Below are 23,130 nucleotides of genomic sequence, written 5' to 3'. Positions count from 1 at the left end.
AAGCCAAGCTGCACACACAGAAACATCCCCTGACCTATGAGAAGAACTTGTTACAAAACATCTGGCGCACCTTCATTCTTCGCGGAGCTGCACAGAAGCATATCTAGGAACAAGTCTCGTCTGCAAAAACCAAACTGTTTTGCCACCCCCCCAAACTGATTTATTTGAACAAGGACATGGGGACAGTGAGGAGTCCACTTAGGATGTGCATAACAAAGCAGAGCCAAATGTCAAAAGGCAAACTGAACTAAGAGCACTTGGGCTGAGGAGAGCTTGCAGTTTCCCATCCTTCCCCACGGGCTCTACCCAAGAGGCGTCATGCTCCACAAACCATGCAAGCAGGTGCTTTACCGTAAGCACAGAAACAGACCTCACTGAAATCATTGCATTTCTTCATTTTTATACTTCTGGGCTTTACACTCAAGTTTAAGAGATTTTTCTAGTGCAAGGCCCAAGTATCCAGTGTTTTACTGAGCCATGTTTTACTTGATCATACTCATAAAAAGAAAGACCTCCCTTTGCTGAGAATGCCATGCTTTTCAGAAGCACGGCATACACACATTTTCACGTGACTTCCCCAAGCTGAGGACTCTGTGAGGACCTCAACAGGGACTGCCACAGGCTCTACAGATTTAAAGACTCAACAAGTGCCTAAAGACTGGCTCATAAAGAAATGTCAGTGGTTACACTTCTTCTGTGGCTGCTATTTACTGGAAGACCTTTAATTTACTTCGGGTTTTTTAGACTTTTCTCATGTTTATGAACCTTTTTCAGTTTGAGTAAAGCAGGATATGATTTGTTCTAAATCCCTCAATTTTCTAATCTGTTGTCATTCAAAACCAGGCAGCTTCCAACTAACACGAATACAGTCAGGTCTTGTGAAGACCTAATCCATTCCTCAGAATCGCCACCACTTCCGTGAAACTTAGGTCTGCAAATCTTTTAGTTCCAAAGGGCAACCTGACATTTTTTTAAACTTTCAAGGCTTCTACTTTTACAGCAAGTGTTCTGATAGCTGAGGTTCACTTTCAAAAATCCCCATCAATCTCATAGCTATTTTAAGATCTTCCCTTTCATTTAGAAAAAAAAAAAGAAATCGCTAGCACCGAGCCCCATGAGGAATATACATGAAGAGAGCTTAAAAAACAAACCCTGAAAATCTTTTGTTTTGTAAATACACTTATTTACTAAATAACTCCAGAATATATATTATCCCAGGATTTTTAAATTCCTCTCCCAAGTTTTCAGACACAATATATGCCTAGAGATTTTTGAGTTTTAATGTAGTTTTGCACAGTGGACTTCAGGCTTGATACATGCCTGTTTTATAGGAATATTCATGTATGAAAAGTGAAATTAATCTAACTTGCTTCCATTAGTAGCTGTTACACCAGTAGAGGGAGCATATCAAGTATGGAAGGCAAGGGCATCCTTTCCATGAACTTCCATAAACTTCCATGAGCTTTAATTGCAGGGGCAATAAATGGCAGAGTGCCAACTCACATTAACTGAAATAATAAACCAGTACAGTGATTTCGCCAGAATTTCTGTCACAAGTTTATCTCAGGTAAATGACTTATAGTTCCAGATGCTGTCAAAGCTGCTTCTCATGGAGTCAGGCCATAGACCGTGTTAATCTTTTCTTGTATAGGATGAAGCCTGTCTTATGATATTGCCACCAAAGCTATTTCTCCAAAATAAACTATGTAATTTGCACAAGCTGTCTAACAGCTTAACATGTTTATGTACATTTTCCCTTAATGATTTCTTTGCCTATAGAAACTCAGAGCAGTAAAAAACAAAACAAAACAAAACAACAAAAAAACCCTACATTATACTTGGCTATCCTCTTCTCCCCCTGCTCACTGCAGGAGTAAGGAAAGCTCAATTTCAGAGCAGAAGTAAGAGAGGTTAGGAGACGTGCCCATGCTCGTGCAGAAAGCCATTGTAAAAAGTAGCGTGAGAATCTGGATCTGAATACTGCCGCCCCCACTAATTAAAACATTCAAGTGCCTCCACTTCTCCCCCCACCCTTAATGTTCCTCGTCATTGACACTATATGTGAAGCTGCATTTAATAGCCCTTGTGGGTGGGCATAGGTCATTTTCTGCTTCTGCATGTTCTATTTTCCCCCAGAGACACTTATGCAATATCCTGATGTTCAAACAATATTGGAGTCACGGAAAATGCACCCTTGCATGAAAACTCGAGCAGGGGGATGGGAGCAGAGGGAGAGTTGTCTCATTATCCTCAAAAGTTTCAATTTAAAACAGCTGTGCCATAAATAACTTCCTGCACTTTGTGACAAACATACTGAAATGACACACTCTAAAATGCAACGTTTTGGTGTCAAATGGGTATATCATCTGTTGTCCAAAATCTGGGTTCTGTTACTTGGTGTGCAAAGCAACCAATTTTGGACAACATATCCACTCTAAGGATAACACCATGAGTGCTTCCTGCAAACTCAGCAGCAGCCATATCACCCTTAGCAGAACTTCTTCCTGAATGCCCTTCTGCTTCAGAATCAGGCCCCACTTTTCCACTTCTCATCATGCAGCTTCAACATGGATAAGCAGTCTTTCTCAAAGCTAAGAGAATATGATCTCCCATGCAAACTTGCCTGCTCTGGCCCAAGCGTTTCCCCGTGATTAGGCTACTCGTACATCTCTGGAGGACAGGTCAAAACACATATTTATATGAAGACTAAAGAAAGAGGACTTTGTGATTGTAAGAAACTCTGCCACAAATAAAGATGTCATGTCACTCGATATCATAAAGTTAACATGTTTTGGCGTACAAAGAAAGCAACCGCCAATATTTACTAGCGTGCATACATTCAAATGCATACAAATTACCTCAATTTTCTATTTATTGTCAGATCATTTAAATAGTTAGAAATAAGCACTAAATCTGCCTATTTTCTTAGATAATGAAAGTAGGATGGTTTAGGCACTGTAGTTCAGCGTGGAGCCATTCAGAGTATGACATTCACAGTCTTATCACAAGTCTCATGATACTTGCTGGTTTTCCTATAGAAGTTCCAGTGCTGCTGCAAGGTAGTTATGGGGAAGTATCTACTTTCATTTTAGAAGAAAGTGTCCAGTGACAGTAGTTCAGAAAGACCTTGAGAAATGTACATGGATTAACCAAAAAATTAAAAATCCCAATACACAGAGACGCACACTGAATACTAAAAGGGTTTGTCTCTGCCACGGCTCATTCAAGTTAATACCACACCTAATTCATAATATGCTTGTTTGGAACACTGGATACATTTCTTTTCTGTCTAAACTTTTGTATTTGAGATTTGCTGTCCAATCTTGCCAGCTGAGGATGCTGGAAAAGGCGTCTGATGAAACCACTATGCAGAATATGTGTTCCATACCTAACCTGAATCTATCTGTCAAGTCTTTGGGTTTTCAACAACTTGACCTGTGAGAGACTTATTTATTCTCAAAATCTTTTGCAACTGCTGAAGGCTTTTATAGTGCACTTACATAGAGCATCAAAGCATGAAGCTGGTCATGCCAGGGCAAATCAAAAGTCTTCAAGCAGAACATCCTGTTGTCCATAGGAGCTAGAAGCAATCAGGCATGTATGATCTCTAACAACCTGGAACAGCTTTACCTCTGACACTATTCCCTTTGGACCTCCTACCTTAATCCAAAAAACATGGCAATTTGCTGCTGATCGGGGCAGCTCAGCTGTTCAAGGCATCACGGTGGAGAAATGTACCACTAAATTGCTTTCCCTTGCACAGATTATAGGTCATGCTAGTTCATAGTGGGCTGGAAAAATAGGAGGCTTTTTATTCCTTGTAACTTATGTGCAAACAGTTTGTGAGAGTATAAGGCCAGTGCCGTATGATGGTAAGAGTGCAATGATGTTAAAATAAAAGTATCAATCCTTGCTTGCTGTCACCCACTCTGTGACCATGGAACTTCATCGCATAATAAGCCTACCTGTGAACTGAGAGGTATTTAAATCAGTTGCCCAGTATTTTTATCTTATGGAATTACAGGGGAAAAGAAATCTAGCTTCTCTTCATGCTACATGTTTGCACTGATTATCAGTGCATTTACTCTGCTTTAAAATCCAGCATATAAACCATCTTCTCAAAGGAATAAATCATGTACCATCCTGTGATCTTCCCATACAGGGAAGATCCTGCCATTATGTTTTTTTAAAAAATCCTCCACAAAATGGAAAATATGAGCAACAGCAGCTGCAGAACTTGTCCGCATGAAGAACGGAACTGTTTTAACATTACATGGTTTTTAGTAACCTAACATATGTCAACCTCTGCCCTCTAACTCAGCTCTTGTGTTCCAAAGTCACCAGACATTTGCTGCAACTTCTTTATCCTTTTTTATTTTCTTTTGAACATTCACCTCTCTCGCACTGTCATAACGATAACAGATATTGGAGACTTCCCTGTTAATTCATTCATAACTAAAACCCATCAGTTAAGACCATTTGAAATGATAAAATAAACTCCATTTGTTTTTATCAATTATCTCAGCATCCCAGCTTGGCACTTCCCTCCTGTATACAGACAGTTTATCTTTTTCTGTTCCATTAGGAGCAAAAAACAGAAATAGAAAAAAGGCTCCTGTCAGTGTGGCAGAGACTCAGGGAACAAAGACACAGAAGTCCTGGGGTTTGACTGTATATTGAAATGCAGGATCCTCAAGCCCTAGAAATAGATTTTATTGTTATATTTTCATTTTTTAATATTATTTATTTTATAATGAAGAGATGGGGTCACCTGCAAGGGATTTTGCAGGAATCAGGAATTTATCAAGAAAAAAATGGGGTCATCTCTGGTCAAGGGTCAAGGCTTGTCCCTGCCTTAGCCTCAACTTCCCAACCTTTGCTAGCACCCGAGCGCTTCTGGCCTCAGTTGTCAGCACAAGCGCACTGCCTGTACACGCAATGCTGCTTTGCTGGCTTCTCCCTGCAGCCTGCTTTTTCCATCTGAGGGAAAATTTCTAGTAGTGGAGCCATTAAAACATTAACATTTACTTAGCCTGATGAAATCCTGATGGCAAAACTGACCAGACTTGCTGGCAAAGCATGAGAAGAGAAATAGATGTAAAATAAATAGTGCTTTTCATTCCCATTTGATAAAGTTTGAAAAAAATCAACATATCGAATACTCAGCACAGCAAACACATCTGCACACAACCAGGAGGAGGAACACATGTGGCTTTTTACAGAATTTACCTTAGAGCATTGCAACAGAAGTCAAAAATATGAACAGGAATCATTTCAAAACTGGAAAGAAAAGATGATGCATACAACGTGTTGGAAATAAAAACACAATAAAAAGTTAATCCATCAAGTTTAGTATTCCCATACTTTTTAAATAGACTCTCTTGACATTTTTCCCCATTCACAGTTACAAACAACATCTTTAAAAAAGGTTCTAGTTTGAAGTTTACTTTATATATCCTTCCCTCCTGCAACTAAACGCTGGGGTCAAGTAGAAAGAGATGGTGGTTATTAATTCACTACCCCCGCACACAATAAGAAAGAAAGATCATCATCTTTGGATTGGAAGACATCACAAACACAGACATACATATGTATATATTAAATATATAGTAACAACTGGTTTTTCATTGTAAAAAGTACTTGTTTTGAGATTGGAACATTCTGATCCTAGCAAAATGACGCAACTTACTAGTGGCATGAAGTGACTCAGCGCCTTGCACTATTTTAGAAAGCCAGATGAGACAATCATTAACTCTGCTACTTCTCATTCGCACACACTTCCAAATGCAAACTTTATTATGGGAAAAAGGAGGAAAAAATAGAAGTACAACGGAAAAAAACCCTTCAAAATAAACCCATAACAAAGTGCAAGGAAGGCTACACTGCTTTTAACTTGTTCCTCATAAAAGGTGACCCAGAATGACAAAATACAAGTACCTGAGCAGCCATAACTGATTAGATCTTTGTTTTTAAAAAGATTGCCAGATGTCAAAAAGAAAGCGCAGAAGTTACTGAAGACCTCCAGGCTTGCTCCAGCTGTAGCTCCTCTAATAACAACAATTGAACGCAACTTTATGTCATAAATACAATAACGTATCTTTCCCAGACGTCCCATCTCAGCACTAATTCTAGCGCACAAGAGCGAACCACTGAATGTTCCAACTGCTACAGTAGGTCTGCAAAAACAAAAAGACGTGAAGCTTCACCTGGTCTTTAGTTCACTTTATTGTCAATCCTACTATTCCCTGTTAGCTACCCCAGAACAGCAATAGCTTCAGAGAGGAAGCCTTTTATGTAATAGGCATGCACATATTTATATATATATATGTGTGTGTGTGTGCGCGTGCGCACATGTGCGCGCATGTGTATATGAAAGCATATATATGTATATAAATGTGATCATGGCATTAGATAAAGTTAAGAGACCCGGCCTCTATTCTGAGCAACCCCATTTGCTTACACTGAAATGCAAATACATTACCTCCTGTCTCTAAGTTTCAGTCCATGCTTCCATGAAGTGGAACTCCCTCTATTTACCCTTTTGAAAACCGGGCTTGCACGTACTAGGAAAGCTCGAGTGGGATCTGACACTCCAACTGTACCAGCAAAACCTCCTGGTGCTGCTTTGAGGCACCAGATGACAGGTTTTCTTCATGCAGTTTACAACCGGTTTGTGCGGTGAAACAGGCTATGTTAAATAAAAGCAGTGTTAGCTGCAACAGCTCTAACATATGCAAAGCCTTGTAACCATTAATAAAAGAGAAAATAAGATTCCCTAACTCCAGAAGTTTGTAGCACTGATTTGAACTAAAATCTATTAAAACTTCATGCGTCTTGCTTATCCAACAACAAACTACCTAGACTTAAAGGATGACATTTATTGGAGAATATAATAATGTTATATAAAGACATCATATTGAGTCTGTGTGGGCTTCCCCCTTGCTCATACACATATGCTGGCATAACATGCAAAGACAGACATAAGAAACTCCCATGCACATGAACCTTTCCAATAATGATTCAAAAAGTGAGCAAAGCAATTCTTTGACAGCTGTTTTGAAAATTGCCACTGCTATGTGGATTTTAGAATCCTGTATGGAGATGGCTTGTATTTTTAAGCCAGATTAGGCTTTATAACCCTCTAATTGCATACGGCACAGCTTTTAAGAGCTCGTAATTGCGTCAGAGTTGTGTGTAAACTGTCCAACACCAGAGTTGCTAGTAATCATGTTTGATAACTGCGAACAGATATAAACCAAAGTGTACCTGGACAGCAAGAAAGATTAGGGTAGAGAGAAGAAGAGAGAGACAGAAAAAAAACACAGTTTGAAAAACAGAGGGAGGATAAAATGACTTGAGCAAGACTTTACTGTACTGGAAGGAGATTGCCATCAGAAATCTGCCCACTTACTCAACAAATTCGCCTGACTTTCAAAAGCATCCTCTAGCAGATGTGCACCATGAAGTAATCATTGCACCCGTTACACAAAAAGCCATTTATCACAAGATGCAGGATCAGACTCAATCAAAGAAATAAAACTGATTCACTATAAAAAAAAAACTTAATTAAAAATAGGCAATGTATTATTTCAGACAACAATAATTTAAACCTGAAGTATCATAAAGTATGAAATGCTGAGATTAATTTAAATTCAAAGACTGTAATTCAGGGATATTTACTCCAAAATCTTCTGGTTTAAGCAGGATAAAATTTAACAAAAACTGACACAGTCCCTAGAAGGGACTTGGAGCATGCTTTATTCTCCCTTCATTGCTTTATGCAGTAACACTGTACTGGGAATAAACACACAAATGTGTTACACACCGCAGAAATTTAATTTCTCAGCAGCCAGAGAGGAAGAGGAGTTTGCTCTCCAGATCTGCGGTCAGCTTTGGCACCCCCTTCGGCTCCTCAGATCTCCCCAGGGAAGGTCAAATGCCGCAGGCTGCTCAGGCCCTTCAACTGCACTCGGCGAGCCACAGTCATGTACGTACCCTGGAGCAGAATCGAACAACAGCAGGGATGAGTCTGAAATGTGAGCACAGACTCTATAAAATAAAGTTGTGGCCCATATCCAGCCTATGGACCGTAAATTCTTCTCTCCAGCTTCGCTGGACTGTAACCAGAAACAACGCTTCCTAGAAATTACCACTTACTCCTGTATTGCTCCTGTTTGCTAACAAACCTCCAGATTTGCTAGCTTGAATGCAGAATCACGCATTTGAGGGCAAAAGTTACTGTTGTTCAGTATTAAAATAGGAAAGCTTCTCATCTCATGCTCTAAAGCTCTGCTTCAGGTCATGCTCCAAAACCATCCTCCCGAAACAGGCAGGAGGATGCCTCACTTTGGGCCGATCCTGGTGCTTGGGTGTTTTAAGGCATTTAGCCTTCTGTTGCCACCTTCTTCCCTGCTCTCCAGCCCAGCAGGATATCCTGTCTTTAATCCCTAAATCTGATCGGGGGACTGAGAAGTCAACACATTGGGACCGTAGAAGTTCCCACTGTTACAGAAGAAGAAGAAAAAAACACCCACCAGGGACACATTCTCAACTGTAGCATCCCAATCCATTGCTCACCACTGCTGACTAATGGTTAAAACAAACGTCTGAAGCTGCCCCTCTCTCCCATTTCCAGTTGGGGCATCGATTCAGTGCCCAGCCCTGACCAGGTCATTTAACCACTTCAGCAGTTGTAACAAAAGGATAAAGATCTCTTCAGGTCTGAAAAAGCTTATTTAAAGCTAGAAGATGCCTTGAAAAACAAGAAAGCAGCAGGAATAGTACAAAGAATAAATGTCTGGTAACGAAGCAGCCAGTATATAATAAAATATTTATCTTGAAGAACAAGATAAGATTAGGAACCAGGTTTTCTACAGGACAGGAGAAGTAGTTTATTCAGATACTACCATGTTGTATTACATTGCTGAGATTCTCTGAAAATAAAATGCCAGAGAGTTTAAATCACAGAATCATAGAATCAGTAAGGTTGGAAGGGACCTCTGGAGATCATCTAGTCCAACCTCCCTGCTCAGCAGGGTCACCTAGACCACGTTAGAAAGGATTGCATCCAGGCGGGCCTTGAATATCTCCAGAGAAGGAGACTCAGTGCTCTGTTACTCTCACAGTGAAAATTTCCCCCTCACGTTCAGGCGGAAATTCCTGTGCTTCAATTTCTGCCCATTGCCTCTTGTCCTGTCACATGGGACAACTGAAAAGAGTTTGTCCCCGTCCCCTTGACACCCTCCCCTCAGGTACTTATACACATTGATAAGATCCCCCCTCAGTCTTCTCTTCCCCAGGCTGAAGAGGCCCAGCTCTCGCAGCCGTTCCTCATGTGGTAGATGCTCCAGCCCTCTGATCATCTTTGTAGCCCTACTCTGGACTCTCTCCAGTAGCTCCATGTCTCTCTCGTACTGGGGAGCCCAGAACTGGACTAAGTACTCCAGATGAGGCCTCCCCAGGGCTGAGTAGAGGGGCAGGATCACCTCCCTCCACCTGCTGGCAACACTCTTCCCAATGCACCCCAGGAGACCATTGGCCTTCCTGGCCACCAGGGCACATTGCTGGCTCGTGGTCAATCTGTCATCCACCAGCACTCCCAGGTTCTTCTCTGCAGAGCTGCTCTCCAGAAGGTCAGCCCCCCGCTAGTACTGGTGCCTAGGGTTATTCTTCCCTTGGTGTAGGACTCTGCACTTACCCTTGTTGAACCTCAGGAGGTTCCTCTCCGCCCAGCTCTCCAGCCTGTCCACGTCTCTCTGAATGGCAGCACAGCCCTCAGTGTGTATCAGCCACTCCGCCCAGCTTGGTAGCATCAGCAAACTTGCTGAGGAGGCACTCTGTCCCCTCATCCAGGTCATTGATGAATAAGTTGAACAGGATGGGACCCAGTACTGAGCCCTGGGGGACACCACTAGCCACCAGCCTCCATCATTCAGGAGTGCAAATTTTTATAATTTGCATTTATAAAAGTGTTTAGATCTTCTAGATTCATTCAGGTTCTAATTCTAGCTTCTTTAATACATATACTTTTCTGGTAATTTCTATTCATTCCTTGTGACTATTTGCTCAAGCATTCAGTAAATATAAGTACTCAGCATGGGAACCTCTGTACCACACAAACATGCCCTAAAAATCCCAAAAGCAAATGCATAAAACTATGAAATATGAAGCTTTTGTACATTTTACCTCATTTTGAAATAGACACCCCCTTTTTCCAGCTCGTTTCTGCTCATTTACATGAACAACACCCTGCCCTCCCAGTTTTTAGCTCTTCTGTTTAAAGAACAAAAACTAGTCATTCTCTGCTCCATCAATTCCTCCCTCCTGCTTTTTTGGAGCAGTATTCTTGAACGGAAAGATGAGTTTCAATGGGTGATTTATGCCACACTGTCATTTTGGCACTTCTAAATGCATTAAGGAACAGAGCTGTGGTTGTAGGAGCTACCATATGATTAGCCTTTTCATGAATTTCATGAAAGATAGATGGAAGAAAAGTACCTGTACTCCCTTTGTTTTATTCTTTGCACTGCTGTCTTTTTTTGTGATTTATAACACTGGTCATTCAATCAAACACAACAGACTTTCCAAGAACATTCAGCTTCTGAAATAAAGCATGAAACATCTCTATTTATTTTATTAAATCTATTATATTAAACACAACTGGAAGCATGAGAAAGCCTGCAGAAATGCAGCTAACAGCACTTTATTGTCAATTCTGAGATTAATTCATTCCAAAATTCACTAAATCCAGAGCGTATCTCAGTAATCAACACTACTCTGTAGGTGCTACAACGTGCTTGCCTGAAAGCCCTGTTTGCTAGTATTTTGCTTACTCACATATGTATTGCACCAGAATCCGTTGTATTTAAAGCATACACATCGCAGCCTGACCCAGCCAGGGAAAGGTCTTTCACCCTATACCAGCTCCATTTTGAATGCTTCAGTTTTTCAATGCCAGTTAAGGAGTCCTGAGATTGCATTCTCCCAAGGGTTTTCTTGGGTTGGCCTCTGCAACCAAATGCCCGAAGTATCACGTGACACTGTTAAAATTATTATGGCCCTTCCACCCCCATCCCCAGTCTGTACCTCCCTCCTCACACTGAAGCAGCAACCAGTCTGGACAGCAGCCCTTCCAATTTCTTTGCACCAAGCCCCTTCTCAAGGAAGAGCTAGATTTTACTATTTTTTTTTCTTTTCTTTTTTTTTTTTTTTTTTTTTTTTTTTGTCATTGACTCATTTCACAGTGCTCGTTAGCTGCCAGGCCCATGTTTCAAGCAGGCAGCTCTGGTGTTTAACCACATTCACAATCAGCTGGCCCTCTTAGCATTTATCTCGGAGGCAGGCACGGAAATTTCCGAGCGTGCGGCATCTGCGGTGCCCATTACAAGGAGCAGCGAGGCACATCAGTCTTGGCGACATCTGGTCTCACCTGCACCCCACTGAGACAGAACATCAACGGCCTCAGGGCCCTGGTGGGGAACACACAACTCCTGAAGCCATCTCGCTCCAACTCTCCACCAGTTTATCACTGCATTACAAAAAACACGTGTATTCGCTCACTTCTGCTAACTGTCAATTCAAAGGTGGCCAGCATGCAACTATGACAGGGACGGTCAATAAAACCGCCAGTGTGCCCCAGAGCTTTTTCCACGTTGACCGCTTTGTTATGTTCCAAGTGTTTGTGTTGGGTGGAAATCATCAGAAAAATAGCTGCAACCCTAACTGTGTCCTCGTCTCTCTCTCTCCCCACCCACAAGCACACATTTGGGAGCAAACATTACAGCAACTTTATTGAAGGCAATGATAACGGAAAGGCAAGCAAAGTACCTCTCATTTGGCTTTTAATGCTCTAAGTGTCCTCTTGGAAACGTTTCTTAACATTGCAAATGAAAAGAGATGCAGATGCAAGCAGAGGAACTGGTAAATAATTGGCTGTCTGGTTACAGTTGTCTGTTTGGGTGCGGAACTCGTTCAATAATTAGGAGAAACTGCAAATAAGCCATATACCTTTGTATAAACGAATTTAAATTCAACTCATGGGGGTGGGGGACAAGAAAGGTGGCTCACATTTTCCGCACCATTCCTCCTTTCTGTCAGCCCTCTTTTTTTTGAGCACAATAAGGACACTCAAGTCAGAGATGAACATTTGGCTGCTGCATTTAAGAAATGGGAAAATCTTGCAGAAATATTGTAACATGCCTCATATAAGATAGTCACTTATCAACAGTTCTTGCATGTCTTCTTTATCTTAACCTACATCTTTATAAGACCAACTTCTGCTCTTAATCATGTCCTTTCTGCCACATAGAAAGAGAAGCAGTACAACTCGTGTGGGAAGATGGCATGCGTCCAGCTGCAAAATTACTTAAAACAAGCATTTGATACCATCCCTATACAAGAAAAGTCTCCTTTGTTACTAGCAACAACTGACAGTGGTAAAGAGAAAACAAATAATTGAGGAGGAAAAGAAGTTTGGAAGGCAGAAGTTTAGGAGGTTCCTATGCTCATAAAACAGTCAATTTTCTCTCTCTTTAGAGATATGGAGCCTCATACAAAAGCCCTTTGCAGCCACACTCCTAAATATCTTCTACTGGAGTTAACAGAAATCAAATCTGGGGGCAGATCAAGGTCCCCCACATAGGTGAAAGATTGCTTAAACCTTTCTATACTTTGTCCTGAATCTTCCAAAGTAACGAAGCCCTGGCAAAGCCTCCCTGCTTTTACAAAGCTGAACCTAAAGAAATATAGAGTACTAAAGGCCTGGATTTGGGAAATGCTATGCAAATGCCCAAGATGCATGCAAGCAGTCATTTGTGCTAGCTAATATAACTTGCATTTCCAAAGAGCAACTCCTTTTCCTGCAAGTTGCAAAGATTGTCTCAATCCCCATTAAAATTAGCAGGCATTTAAGGTAAGCAGACAAAAAGATACCAACATGACACAAGAGGTATTATTTGGAGTATAAGATGTACACTTTGCTGAGTTATCACATGTAACTGTGGGCAAAAAATGCATTCAACACCCTAAACAAATCAATAATTCAGTCTGGAAAGACATTTTCTTTTCTACCAATATTTCACTGCTAACTTTTCCTAAGTTTTGTAAGTGCAGGAGGATTATAAGGACCAAGGCACAAGGAGACAGGATGCCTTGAGCAAGGTGACCCAGGCTAAGGTAGGCTAAGGGCAAAGCCGAGATAAGATTATTAAAAAGGTAACTGCTAGGTAATTGGTGGGCTGCAAGAGTGTTTCAAATAGCTTTTTCTTTTCCTCCTGCTGTTGCCACATCTACTAGAGGAGGGAATCTTACAACAAGCTCATGTTACTTTGCAATGTTCAACACCGTCACCAGACACGTCACAGAGCTGTATCTGACCACAACCTCACTGTCAAAAGGTAACATCGTCAATAATCATCCCTATATCTTCCTATATAGTCATCCCTATATTCAGTGATGTTACACTGTTAGAAGAGAAACAAGCCAAGTCTTGGCTTCCTTTTCTTTGAAATCCATAGGGAAAAGTTTTCATGTGGTTCTTCTTTAGAGGCAATGTGCACAGCAGAGAACTTGTGAGAAGAGGAAGAAGTAAGAGGGAGGCGGGAAGAAGACAGAGGAAACTTTTAGTTTCAGTAGGCCACTGGAATTTATTAAAGCCCTCATAAAATTAACACAGATCTCATTATGCATTTAAACGCATGATGTCTCAAAAAATAAAATTAAAATGTCTTTTTGTATTTGCTTAGAGCAAGCCTGAGATGCAAGCATGAGAACGTTCCCTCTACAAATCTAAAGACCTCACCTTCTCCAATAATTGACCCAGGGGATCAGATTACAGTGTTATAATCTGGATGTAGATCAAATATTTTCACAACTAGAGAACAAACTCTGATTTGTTCAAGGTTCTACTCATGTTTAGGAAAAGGCTTTGGGGCAGCATTTCGAAGTAAGTTATTTAGAAGATAAAGACCTAACTCCGAAGAGCGGCTATATCACTTAGAAAAATGTATTCCTACTGAAAATGTAGGTACACAGGTCTGCAGAACAAGGATTTCTTCCCTAAATATTGTTGCAAGACTACATGCAGAAAAAAATATTTATTCTTTGAACTCTAATAAAATGGAGATGACTTAAGCCCGTAAAGCTAAATACAAAGTAGGAGGACTAGAAATGTCTTTGGCTAGAGAACTTAGAGAAGCACTGAAGTCTCCAAAGCTTTTACTATATCTGATTTTTCCCCTAGCAAACATTTCTGGAGGTCTTAAACAGGGTTAATCCATTAATTTTATCAAGGAGCTTTACTGGTAATTTCCAAGAGCACCGCTCAGCAGATGGAAGGCTCCAGTCCAGCTGCAGTAGGCCAGCTGGGTGCTGAGGTACACCTGGTCTGCGCAGCTAGTAACTGTAGCTTTGCACTTTAGCTGCACTCCAGACACCCCAGACACAGGTAAAAAAAAAAAAACAGGGAGATCTCCCAAAAGACAAGGTGCAGATACTGATAAAAATTTATTTGTGTAGCCCTCATTTAGAATATCACACAGATGAAGCTGGAAGCTGCAAACGGGCAGTGTTACCAGAAAAACATGCAACTGTGATGGACACAGTAATAATCCAATACCCGTTCAACAAATAAAAAGCATGTATCTTGTCAAAATTCCACATTCAGTTGTGTTTAACAATGCTGACCTCAAAAAATATAACCTTAACCAGTAAGTTTGTCTGCTGACCAGTCAGTACCAACACTATGGGAAATAATACAAATAGTGGCAAGGTCTTTTTGCTGTAATTAATATATCTGTAGCTGAGAGGAATCCAGTTCAAGGGTGACTAGAAGAAGGAACTAATAAGGAAGGAGTGTCAGCATTGGACTTGGTCGGAAGCTTTAACACCTGATTACCATAACTAGAAACAGCAGAAAAAGTTGTAAAATTTATTGAAATCGGAGTAGTGATGCATGTACTCAATCTAGCAAATCTTTCCACGAAACACTCTGGCATATCAACTGCCTTAAATAAATGACTAATAAGTTTTAATATTGCCTTTGAGGCTCATATTAAAGCACTTTACAGCAGGAGTTATTAGGCTTGTTATTCATTCACCATAATAAGGTTAATGAGTATTCATTACTGTAAAGATTCAAAGACAGCAAAACTGATGAGAAACAAAGATTGGAAAACATCATTAATAAATACTTAGTGTACAGTAGATTTTGAAGCTCCATCTTCCCCTCATGAAGGAGGGTAAAGTCCTAAAAATGTTTTAACTCTAATGCTAACTCCACTTATCATCATGGTTACAAGTGAATCAAGTAGGAAGACATATTCATCCTAAACTATATCTAAGTGTAAAAATTATGCAGAAAGATAAGACTCACAGAAATGTTTTAGTATTGCAACACATCGAGCTGAGCAGCCACATACCAAAATGGGAACCTGCAGAATTCAGAAAGCCTTTTTGCGTCAGCCTGAAGAAGAGCACATTTACAGAGATGGGATCCCACAGGTAAAGATTTATGAAGCCTTAGGACTGAAGAACTGTACAAGCGTAGCTGGGTCATTTGTGGGTTACCAAGTAACATTCAGATGTCTGAAAAGCTCATAAATATTTTTGTGGATCTTGCCCCAAGTACCACTATAAAGCATTCATACTCCCCTAGCCTCCAGTCATGACAATCGAGATATAAAACCAGTTCCTAGTGAAGGAGTCAACTGGCCTCTTTATTACCAATAAAATTATTAGTAGCAAACCTATAAACACATTTCTAAACTATTTCCTTGTTTTAGGTCAAGTGCTGCAAACCAGTTAGACTGATGGTAATTGTTTAGTCCTACAACCTGTTTTTGCCTTGGCTGAAAAAATAAATAAATAAAACTGGAGCTAAAAAAAAAAAAGAAAGAAACCCTTACATCCCAGCCTTGAAGTAAATGGGTATTTTTTTCATTCTAGCACGTGGGTTTTGCTGATGCAAGTACCACCAGAAGAAGTCTTTGCTCAACTCTGTACTTGACCCGTCAGCAACTGTAGTATAGATAGGGCTAGCAGCAGCAGCTCTAAAGTGGCCCAACGCTTTCCAAGCTACAGCTTATTTTGCGTTCCTTCTGCAACAGTTGATCTTTCATTAGTTGGCCTGAGATTATGTGTACAGGTGGCTGAACGCTCACCGTGAATGCTGACAGAGAAACCCACTGTCTCACTTGCCTTAAAGAACAGAATCACACTTCCTCTTAAGTTTTGTTTTAGGTCAGGGATTCTTCAGAGGAGAAAGCAATAAGGAGGCTGCAGTTGAGGACATCCAAATTCTGTCCTCTGCTGGGCAGGTGACCTCAGACACTTCGCACCACCCTTTGCACCTCTGTTTCCTTACGGCTTCCTCCTGTAAGCCTACGGCTTCCTCTCCTGTGGAGAGTATTTTGAGGGCTATGTAAGAAAAAAAGAGCACCAGGACACTGCATGGGCTCATGTAATGCATCCAAGGACTCAAAACACATCTGAACAAGGCAGCTAAACCAGAAAGTGCCAGAATCAAAGGTTGAAGTCACTATGTAAAAATTAATCATGCTTATAAATGGATTAACTATAATATATATTTGATTGCACACAGACAGCAACTGCTGTGCCTGTCAGAAAACCTTTGAATGACAGAAAATTTACAGTCCTACATATTTTTCTTTTGCTAACTGATTATTTCTTCTGGCATTCAGGGAGTTTTATTTCCCCGTGTACTGAACATGAGGCACCTGTGTATCTCCAGTCATTTGTAATATTCAGATCCTGCTTTTGAACTTTCCTTTGCCCTAGTTTCTTGTCATCACTGCTCGGTTATCAGCACGGGGAAGCAAGCAAGCCGCTTTCTCTTTTCCCTCAGGCAATACCATTGCTGCGCTTTGATTTGCGTCACAGAGACGAAAAAAGTAGAACAGCTGCAGCCCTTAATTGCAGAAACCACGTATGCGAGGCTGCCGCTCTCTTTCACTGTCGCTCTTCTAGCTAGAGAAATTATTAAAGGCCCAGTCTTGCTTTCCCCCCTAAAATGTTTCCTGGGCCATATGCTACAACTGTATACTGCTTTCCAAGCCAGTGAAATATGGTAAAAATTAAAAGCAGCAATAGTTTTAAATAGAACAAAGGCAATTTTAATTTTATACCACGTTCATCACCTGAGCACCCCCCACAAGCGTGTTAAGGCAGAGTAACTATCATCGCTTGTTCTTGTTCTCCCGCCGTGTCCACACAGAGAGTAAGTGGGCACAGGCAATTTATTTTGTTTGGTAAAGTGGGTGACTGTAGGGTGGGAAGGGCCACGTGCCTCAGCTGTTGATTTGGTGCAGTTAACACATTTATGTTTAAAAAGGCAAGATCAAAGAAACACGTCTAGCATTTGCACCGAGACCAAAAATAGCAGGGCTGGTAATACTCCAGCTTGTTTTAATTGAGTTTGTCATGGGAAGTTTGGACAGACATGGAGGACATTTTCCACCTACGGTGAAATTTTCTGAAATTCAAGTTGCCTAGTGGTTAACTTTCCCTTTTCTGTAAATATGCATATAGCCTGCCTTTTGTTTTTGACTTGGATAATATTTGAATACATTTTTAGAGGCAACCAGTGACTAGACCAAACACTCTCCCTTTCCTCAAATAGCAGTTCTACTTACTTTATGGTCTCTGAAGCATTCTTATTTTCCTTGCTTTCTATCCTCAAAACATATCTCAGTTCTGCTGCTCTGTGGTCAGACGTCTTCCCCGTGCTCTCAGGGAAGCTTACTCCAACTGCACACCACTCCTCTCAGCCTCTGACAGCCAAGGCAATATTTTAGTATCATCTAGACACTCTACTTGCTGGTCTTACCTGGACAGCAGAGAAAATGTATGAGGATAAATCTATTCATTACAGACTTAATGGCAAGAGAGTCAGTCCCAGACCAATGAGACAATATCCAAAGGGTTTGGTTATCTACTAGCAAGGAAAGAAATGAAACAGGACAAGTTCATTCCTCCATTGGCAATGAAAAATCTCACACCAGGGATGAACCTGACTATGAAGAGGGCTGCCTGAATTACATTTCTATCTTTCCTTTCAGATGAGTACCTAATGTACCTTGATTTCATTCAAGTCTAGCAAAAGCATCATAGAGGAACAAGGCGTGCATGCTGGAAAGGTACCAAAAGGTGACATGTTTGTACTGCTGTCTGCCTAGAACAATACAGCATTTATCAAAAGTTAAACATTTACTCAAAATAGGGCTTCTGAACATTTTCTGTTGCAGTGCAAATTACTGCAATACAGCATGAAGTTCCATACAAAGGAGCACGCACAATGGAAGTGGTAAAACAATCCCACCAACTTGACCCAACCTTTTACTTTTTGTTTTCTATTTTCTTTTTTTTCTTTTTCTTTTTTTCTTTTCTTTCTTGTTTTGTTTTTTCTTTTTTTTTTTCCCTTTTTTTTTTTTTTTTTTTGAGTGAGAGGAGAGAGTGAGACAGGACTCTTCCACGTTTGCCTTGGAGAAAATAATAAATTACGACTGCATCTTTTTGTTTTCACCTTGATCTAACTTAAGTAAGGGGAAAAAAAGAACAAAGGCTGACACACAACAAAGAAACTAATTGACTTAGGCTTTGTTAACCCTCTGGCTTTGCTCCAGTTTCAGCCCTTGTGTCTAGCTGCCTAAACAGAAAGGAAGAGCCAGAAAAAAAAAATTACACAATCAAAACAATCATTTGTACAGCACGTATCAGTACAGTTTCGACCAAATCATCCCACTCCTGGATAACAAGGAGTTTGCTCTAGGGTAGGAAACTGTGACTTAGCCACCAACAACTTAAGGTCCTAGTGCAAAAATCAGTTTACTCCAACTTCTCCGCTTAGAAGGTCAACAGGTTGTCCCAAGAGAGGTTGTCAGGCAGTTCTGCCATACAAAATGCTGCTTTTTTTCCAGCATACAAATTTTTAAGACTGGTAAGTACTTCTGTATTTTTAGTTTTCTGATGCTGATTTTTGAGAGTGTAAGCACTCAAGGAGTTTATTCTTAGCTTTGTCTGAGCTCAGTCTTGACACACACAAGTTCCCAGCATCCAGATGTGAGTTGTTGGACTGAAATCCCTGAAGAAAACACTGTGACTTGCATACTCCTGTTGACCACCACTGTTCTGATGTTTATATATTTATATACAAAAACAATATACATGGGCTATTCATCTTAGACTTGTGCAGTGAGAAAACGCCTCCCCCAGCCACCCAAATGCTATAACTTGGCAGAGGGACAGTTGTAACCGAGACGAGCATAGAGCTGAGAAGTTTTTCCAAATGTACTGGCTGTCCTGCCCTACTACCAATTGTGCATTTCTCCCTTTTAATTGTCATCTGATGAAGACTAGCACGAATTAGCTCATCCATCGAACTCAAACCACACAGAAATGCATTTAGGCAGGCGCCATGGAGGCATTTACATAATTACCTAATGTGCAAGGTCACAACGTGCTGTACTCAATCTTTCACATATTGTAAACAGCCAATTTCTGCAGGACAAAAGCATGGACAACATTGTTTTGTTCATCTATTATAGTGGCCTCGTCAAGAGCATCATCACCAGAACACAGTATGTGTTTAAGAGAGGGGGGAAAAAAGAAAAAAAGAAGAATGAACAAATCAATTCTCCTCTGCCATAACTGGAGGCACATTAGTCGTCCTGTTCTTGATTAAATTTGACAGATCTGTGGCAGCTTTGGTCAAAGTTTCTGCCATAACTGCCCGTTTGCAGAAAATTTTGGAAAATACGGAGCTCTCCTTTCCGGCAGGATTCAGGACGCCCTGCTGTCTCTGCCCTCGTACAGGCCACCAGCTCTCCATCCCTCATCCCCTCTCCCTGTGAGCACCGTGGTTTCTTTTACATCGCGCTTGTGTTTCGCCCATCTGCCCACCATATTGATGGTAAAGTCTGAACGAGCCCCGAACAAAGCAGAGCCTGTCTCTCTCCGGCAGCCAACGCGAAGCCCATATTGGCACCCAGCAGGCAGCCTCTACATCAACAACCAGCCAGCAGCCTGTGGAGGCTTAAAAACAGCAAAAGATCTTCTGAGGTAAGAATTTAAACACTGAGTTGAGACTACACCAAGGGCTGGAAAAGGGCCAACTGAAAAATGCCCTCATCAACTACATCTGCGATAAACCCAAGGCAAAAAAAAAAAAAAAAAAAAAAAAAAATAAAAAAAAATCAAGACGATGTCTAGCAACCAAAGATCTATTCACTCCACTTCTGTGAAGCTCCCTGGCTTGCAGCTACTCTAGAAGCCTAACTCCAGGTATGGGCTGGATATCTGTGCTAATCATGGTGCTGGCACCACCCCACAAAGTAGGCCAAATATTTACTGATGCCCATCCACAGGGGTTTGTTGCTGCACGTGCGTCTGAATCTGCTACAGCCGATTTGAGGCAGCAACCCCCGGTTCAGAGCATAGCAGCCTGCCCTGGGAAAGCGTGAGTGCCCCCGTCACGCAGTCAGGGGCTGCAGCCTTGTCGCCTCCTGGTAAATGCGCCGTCTGATGGACTGCTGCTTCCTGGGTGCACATCTGCATCATGAAAATGCTAACGGCATCACAGTGGAAGTTTGGTCACACTCATACTTTCCTGTTACATAAGGCAGGAAGAAAAGGCAGCTACCAGGAGGAAACTGTAATTAAAAAAGGAAAAAAAAAAAAAAAAACACGCATACAAACACACACACACACACACAAATGCATTTATGTGCAGTGAGTTAACTCAGACAGAAAACTACGTAAGAGGAGGACACTGAACTTGAACATGTTTGAAAGCTTTCCCAGAACGGAAATTATTTGCTGGGGGTTTATGGGAGGGAAAGTCACACAGGCAACCTAGTATCTCCAGTTCAGTTTTAGACTGTGCAGGCAATTAGGACTGAAGATACCAGTTTCAGTTAGTCAAGTCAGTTGCTTCACACTACAGGCAGATACTGCAGTAACAATAGTTGAAGTCTGTGGTATTAGTATAAAATAAGAATCTTTGAACAGACTAGGAAATTTCCAAAACTAGACCTCATGTAAAAGAAAAACAAAAACACCACAGAGTGCTCAGTCACTCTCTCAGCTTGGAGTCTACCTTCTTCTTCCAATGAGGAGGGCCATAAAGCAATATATGTATATATAAAAAAAACAAAAAAATCTGATCCCACACTGAACTGAGCATTTCTGGATAAGTGCTAAAAATCTGGAGATGAGCCCCAGTCAGATGTTTAGTAAACAGCTGCTGGAATAAAAATCATATGCGACACTAACCAACCAGAATAACCACTTTGATCTTTGCATCTCAAGGGTATTCTCTGACTACTGCATCGCACATCTCCTTTATCAATTATCGCGGAGAGCAAAAGGAACGCTGAAGGGAGACTGGAAAGAGTTAATAGCTACAAATAAGCAAATACGAAATATTAAGAGAAGCAATGAATTGGAGAACTGAAACAAATCTTGTAATTTTCAGATTAAAACAAATTAGCAGGGTCTGAAAATTAAAAACATCCCCGATTAAAAGCTCAAGTCAGCCACACCATTAGTACATTCCTCCCAGACCAAGTGGTCTGAGGAATTTATACATTTGGCATCGTATAAAATGTGCTATTCCTGGCAGGACTTCGAAACAGGGGAAGTGAAAGGGCCAGCAGGACACGCAGAGCAACAGGGCCTGCCTCAGAGGAGGTGGGGGAAGGAGCCCTCAGGCTGCCGCGCCAGATTTTAATCACAGGCCAGCCGTTGTCTTGCACCACTAAGACCAAGTTAAAGCATGTTATGCTTAAACGCAGCATTCACTTCTCCAAGCCTTAGCCCCCTTGCTGCTCACCAGCTCCTCTGTCCTGCGAAAACCAGCCACTAAGCTTTCAGTTATTTTTAACGTGTTCATTAAGGACCCCATGACATGATGCTCAGGAGCACAGGTGCTAATAAGCTACCTGCACCGCGCAGCCCTCTGCGACACGTGCTGGCTGCAACCTCCCCTTCGGCCATCTGCTCTTGGGCAAGCCGGGCCGACAGCTGCCTGAGAGCGCGGAGCACAGCTACGGGCTCTCTGCCGGCGACACAGTTTTATTTCCCAAACCCAGGGCATCAAAGAAGGTTGACAAGATGTGCTAATCAGCCTGCCCTTTGATTAACCTACAACACGGATACGTGTTGCAATTCGTAAGAAATCCACCGCAAGTTTGATCACGTAATGTTTCCTGGTGCCTTCATAACGACTTTTCTTGTGTGTTTCATTAAAAAGTACAAAAGCCGTGAATAGGTAGAGATATTCCTAACTGGTATGGGACAAGTCATTTCCTTTTATGATACTCGATGCGGAGCTATTCTGAATTACAGAATACTAATCTTTTCCTTTTTCCATGTTAAGGCAATACTTCTGAAAAATAAAAACATTTAAAAAATTCTTTTCCCACAAGGAAAAGAAGTCTTATGTATGAGATTATCTCCCGTAGAATAAATTGTTGGTCCTCTCAGAGGGGTGGAAAGACTTGGGAGGTGCCGGTCACACAAGCTGGCAAAAAGGTAGAGGGCAAAGAGAAACTGAAAGAAACCAGAAGTAAAAGAAATCTCAGAAGGATGATGACAGACTGACAGAAGGACCCTTGCAAAGGACGGTTTCCTCCCAGAGCTTCAGGATCGATACGGGCGATGCAAAGCATTTCTTGATACAACTTGACTTTTTTGATGTCCTGAGCGTTCATTGCAAGCACACTGTTCCGCCCAGTTTTTAGGCAGAACTAAGTGAAGTCCCATAGCTTACAAAGCTAGGCAACTCACGCCCAGTGTACAAAACAGGCCCTTATTGAATTCCCAGGTAAAAGTTAAAGACAGACTGTGAAATTACTGGCATTTGTTCAAACAAGCTTCACAATAGGGGGATATTAAATGGTGCAACTGTATCGTGCAACTCCAGTAATTCAATTTATTGTCAAAGATCAATCCCTCACCAACCCAGGTGCTTAAGCCAGCTGGCATGAATTACAGCTAGGTGTCGATCTGTACCTCTGTGACAGAAAGTCATTAGATCTGTCCTCACCAAAAACCGAACAACTAAGTTTGACTCCATTTGCAATCATTCACACCAGCAAAAAAGGGAGAAGTGATCTA

At 41.3% G+C, this 23,130-nt stretch overlaps 1 protein-coding gene across 3 annotated transcripts in view; it reads right to left on the bottom strand.

Moving 5' to 3' along the window:
• PDE3A (phosphodiesterase 3A) overlaps positions 1–23,130 on the bottom strand; it is a 257,748-nt gene that overhangs the window by 184,482 nt on the left and 50,136 nt on the right. For 2 of the 3 annotated variants that reach the window (XM_062591408.1, XM_062591418.1), the window contains exon 2: positions 7,826–7,996. The exons of the other annotated variant lie outside the window; for it this stretch is intronic. The gene's annotated coding sequence lies outside the window, so the exon portion shown is untranslated. The remainder of the gene's footprint in view (positions 1–7,825; positions 7,997–23,130) is intronic. 3 annotated transcript variants of the gene reach the window in all.

Source organism: Rhea pennata, chromosome 1, assembly GCF_028389875.1.
Source record: "Rhea pennata isolate bPtePen1 chromosome 1, bPtePen1.pri, whole genome shotgun sequence".
NCBI classification, from domain to species: Eukaryota; Metazoa; Chordata; class Aves; order Rheiformes; family Rheidae; genus Rhea; species Rhea pennata.
This window is presented reverse-complemented; position numbering and strand designations above follow the sequence as displayed.